General features: G+C 44.1%; 1 pseudogene; it reads right to left on the bottom strand.

Annotated features, from left to right (window-relative positions):
• Positions 1–3,791: 3,791 nt before the first annotated feature.
• Positions 3,792–3,909, bottom strand: LOC126238320 (5S ribosomal RNA; annotated as a pseudogene).
• Positions 3,910–4,889: the final 980 nt, after the last annotated feature.

The raw sequence follows: 4,889 nt of genomic DNA, 5'->3' as shown, positions 1-4,889 counted from the left end.
TTGGACCTCCCGCCCCCCCCCCCCCCCCGCCCTCCCGCCACCCGTCTTGCAAGATAACAGAATATTCAGAGGCTGGACATGAACGTTCCTTGTTTTGACGAACACTATCGCATCTCGAATGGGCCGCTAAATTACTCGGTCCTAATCTGATAGAGAATGTCTGGGACTGTTAGGATCAGTGGGTGAAAGGTAACAGTCGACATCCCCGCAATATGGCAGCTGTTCGCAGTCAGCTGGATATGGCTTACCTGAAAAGACGTGTGGAGTCTCTTCTTCGTCGAACTGAAGCCGTTATCTAGTTTAGAGGCGGAGTTACACGGTACTAACGTGATGCCCCGTGAGGGTGACTAATTTTTTTGTCTCGTGTTCTTTTGTATAGCCAATGATTTTCGAGGCATGAGGTTGCCAAGGAGCGTATGGGGAAGTATACTTGCAGTAGGTTTAGATGTAGATTAATTACAGTTAATATGGACTTGGAAAATCTGAGCGCTTCGCGGGTAAACAGTGTCAATTTATTTGTTTAAAATTTTATTTGTAGTTTGCGTAAAAGTTGCATAGATTGAATATTTTTCAGCATGCATTTTTTTGTTTATTGATTAAATATTTACTCGGTCGACATACCTTACTATTATATAATATGATGAGGTTAATATGATGAGGTGTGATACACGACGTGAAAATTCTTCCAGCTTGTGTTAGACTGTCGAGATAACAGGTGCAGAACTCACGATAGTAACTGCAATTAACTGAAAAGATCAATAAATAGACTATTGCATAGAACAGTAAAGCTAATGCAAAACAGGTGAAATTAGAACGTAGTTACAAATGCGAGCCATTTTGTATTAGTTACTGATGATTTAGAATTCGTCGAAGGAAGGCTTCCAGTAGGACCAGTCGCAAGACAGGAACGCACGGTATTTGTCTCATTATTATCGCTCACTATCCCAATATGGGATTTTGGCATTGGCATGGCCTGTCATGTGACAACATAGTTAGCACACGTGCCGAGAGCGGTTGCTATTCCCTGCTGCAGTGGGTGGCACTGTCTGTGAAATGCAGGTTTCCGCGAAGTGCCGCGCGGAACAAAAGCCGTCGATGAAGTTGTGGAAGAGGCGCGCGCAGGCCTTTTTGCTCGGTCCGCTTTTATTGGCGGCGATGCGCCGCGCTCGTATTTAGGCAGTCGGTAATTAGGTGATGCGCCGCTCGCCGCTTCCCGGGTCGGGTCGCGGACTGTTTGTGTCGCGGCTGAATATTCAGCAGCGCGCGCCCGCAATTAACCGACCGGTCGCGCCACGCTGTTCGCCTCAAACACTGCAGCCTGCTCGCTGCACATGTCCGGCGGGCGACTCGTTTTCTGCTCAGACTTCGAGTCAACTCACTGCCAACCGCAGGACTGTAGGCGACAAGTACGTGGCCTGCAGTGGACTCTTAAGACAGGAGTGGTTGGTTTCATATCGTAACATCCTACTGACTATACTTTTCCGTGGGTCGTGACGATGAGTTGGACCTCATTTAGTCTGCGGCCCAGCGGCAGGCAATCCGGATTCACCAAGCTGTCGTAAGAGTTGTGGAAGTTCGTGAGTTCGTATCGCCCAGGTGCTCTTCCCAACGACCTTCGTTGCCCAATTCGAAAACTATCGCAACTACATTAAAAAAATGTGGGTCAGTATGTTTTAATTATCATTTAAATTTTGTAATAAATGTATAAAGCAAACACAAGTAACCAGAGATTGCGTTTGGCGAGAATCGATTCTATGAGTGGATTCATTAAATATGTCGAAATTTTTTGTATCTAAGAGCCCTCGGAAACCAGCGAAGTTATTTTTGTGGAGTGTTTTTGAAAAGTGCATCGTATTGCATTATGAAACTGATGTCTTAGCAGTGACCTTCCTGTAAGTATCAATAACATCGTAGGGTACCAATCCACTAGATCTTTTTTCACCCAATGCTATCGTATTTAAATAATCTACTGGTAGTTATGACATCAGATTTAATATTTACGGTGATTCAGATTGCTCTTACCTATGGGTCTTATGCAACCCACACCACCTCGACAAACTGCGTGCAAGATTTTCAGTGTCTCTCACTCGCTGCGCACAAACTAGTAGTCGTACAGGAAAAAAAATGAGCGGAATCTTTTTGTAGGACATTCAAGGTAGTTAAATTTTGTAGTGGGATACCTTTTCCCCAGAGGCCGAAGTTTTCGAGTACAAAAGTGACCTTCAGACGCGTTTTTCTTGAATAACTCGAAAACCGTGGCGTCCTGCAAAAGCTCCTCAATACCACCACGGAAATACTCTCTTCCATATTGGCTCTTTGCGAATTCCAGCTACAAAGTGATACACGTGGCATGTGCTTCGTTTTACAATACATTTAAGAGCCATATATTATCTAGAGACTTAACTGCATGCATTCATATAGTGAAGCGTGCATTCGCAAGCTGAGCTTGTTTTAAGATTGAAATGCAACAGCAGCTCTATGCGAGTACAGACCGTCATTTTATGCGATTGGGTTAAGCGAAGATGGCCGGAACGGGATTTAAACCGCACTCCTCCTGAATGCAATGACAGGAAGGGGACGTGTAGAATCTACCTATACCGGACCAGACGTCGTACTTGTCCCCTGAAGTAATGCTTGTGTGCCGTGATATGACAGTGTAGAACAAAACACTGATTACATTTAAATTATTATTTTGGAATGTAGGTTGTAACAACAGGTTCGAAAATGTCGTGATTTGAGATTTGTGCTCAGTCAGAATATGGCAATCTGGTTATCATGTCCTTCTGTCGTTAAGGCACATATTTGAAGCATATTGGATTTTGTTGGCTGCTTTACATCTACCACTTTGAGGATGTCGTTGGTGAAAGCTTACGTATATTATCCTTATTGCTCCGTTGTCTCACGCTGTCTTTTTATATTGAATTTCACATGAGCGGAAAGTTTCTGAACAAGACGATCAGCTGGACTGAATAAAAAAGTATTGAGGTCGCTTTTACTTTAACAGTGATCGCCTGGGAAGATAACACATCATTTTAAGATGGTGGCCCCTCGGGCATGGTGGTGTGTGTTGTCCTTAGCGTAAGTTAGTTTAAGTTAAATTGAGTAGTGTGCAAGCCTAGGGACCGATGACCTCAGCAGTTTGGCCCCATAGGAACTTACCACAAAAATTTGAAGGTGGTGTGAAAAACAGGATGCGGATCGTATGCTCCACCTGGAGTTAACCCATGGAAAGGAGAGATACAAGCTCACGAAAGTGACATTAAAAAGAGATACCTGAGCTGGCTTCCTTTCCACCCACCATCTAATCATTAAATCCGGGGCGAAGAGTGACAACATCATTATTCAGATACTCGTAACATCTCTTGCATGAAATGAATTCAAGATGCATTAAATTGATCGGCTTTTAATCTCAGGGCCACTGATTGCAATAAGCAAAGACAAACTAGTGGCCAAAGTTCACGTTCGATCATTACATCTCTTCACAACCGTCTGCCAACTCCGCTGGTTGCAGTCTGAAAAAATATAAAATATCTGCACTAGGAGTAGGTAAATTCCAAGGAATTGAAAAACTCTAAAACTAAAACTCCTCCCGCACAGGCCATGAAGGCCCAAAGGTACCGACTGGCCGCCGTGTCATCCTCAGTCCACAGGCGTCACTGGCTGTGGATATGGAGGGGCATGTAGTCAGCACACCGCTCTCCCGGCCGTAGGTCAGTTTCCGAGACAGGAGCCGCTACGTCTCAATCAAGTAGCTCCTCAGTTTGCCTCACAAGGGCTGAGTGCACCCCGCTTGCCAACAGCGCTCGGCAGACCGGATGGTCACCCATCCAAGTGCTAGCCCAGCCCGACAGCGCTTAACTTCGGTGATCTGACGGGAACCGGTGTTACCACTGCGGCAAGGCCGTTGGCTTCAAAACAGTTACAATAGTTCAAAATAGATATCATCTTTTTGCGGTGGAATGAATAGTCCATTAAATTTCGGGCATGCAGGCGCGCAAATAAAATTACTTCCACTGATATTTCGGCTGCGTATCGTCCGGCCATCCTCAGGATGTGTGGTACATCGAAGATACACGCTTATCACAGGCAGACAAGTCAGCTGTGACCGAACTTTGTACTGATACAGGGCATTCCATGAACTACTGTGATGTGAAGATTCTAACATCCACCTCTCCCTTTTGGGATTCTGTCTTCAAGGATGATCAAAAAGTCAGTACAAATTTGGAAACTTAATAAACCACGGAATAATGTAGATAGAGAGGTAAAAATTGAGACAAATGCTTGGAATGACATGGGGTTTTATTAGAACAAAAAAAAACACAAAGTATTGCTAGACGCGTGAAAGATCTCTTGCGCGCGTCGTTTGGTGATGATCGTGTGCTCAGCCGCCACTTCCATCATGCTTGGCCTCCCAGGTCCCCAGACCTCAGTCCGTGCGTTTATTGGCTCTGGGGTTACCTGAAGTCGCAAGTGTATCGTGATCGACCGACATCTCTAGGGATGCTGAAAGACAACATCTGACGCCAGTGCCTCACTATAACTCTGGACATGCTTTACAGTGCTGTTCACAACATTATTCCTCGACTACAGCTATTGTTGAGGAATGATGGTGGACATATTGAATATTTCCTGTAAAGAACATCATCTTTGCTTTGTCTTACTTTGTTATGCTAATTATTGCTATTCTGATCAGATGAAGCGCCATCTGTCTGACATTTTTTGAACTTCTGTATTTTTTTTTTGTTCTAATAAAACCCCATGTCATTCCAAGCATGTGTGTCAATTTGTACCTCTCTATCTACATTATTCCGTGATTTATTCAGTTTTCAAATTTATACTGACTTTTTGATCACCCGGTACATTAGATAATAATTTATTAAATAGATATA

The sequence above is a fragment of the Schistocerca nitens genome, chromosome 2, assembly GCF_023898315.1.
Source record: "Schistocerca nitens isolate TAMUIC-IGC-003100 chromosome 2, iqSchNite1.1, whole genome shotgun sequence".
NCBI classification, from domain to species: domain Eukaryota; kingdom Metazoa; phylum Arthropoda; class Insecta; order Orthoptera; family Acrididae; genus Schistocerca; species Schistocerca nitens.
This window is presented reverse-complemented; position numbering and strand designations above follow the sequence as displayed.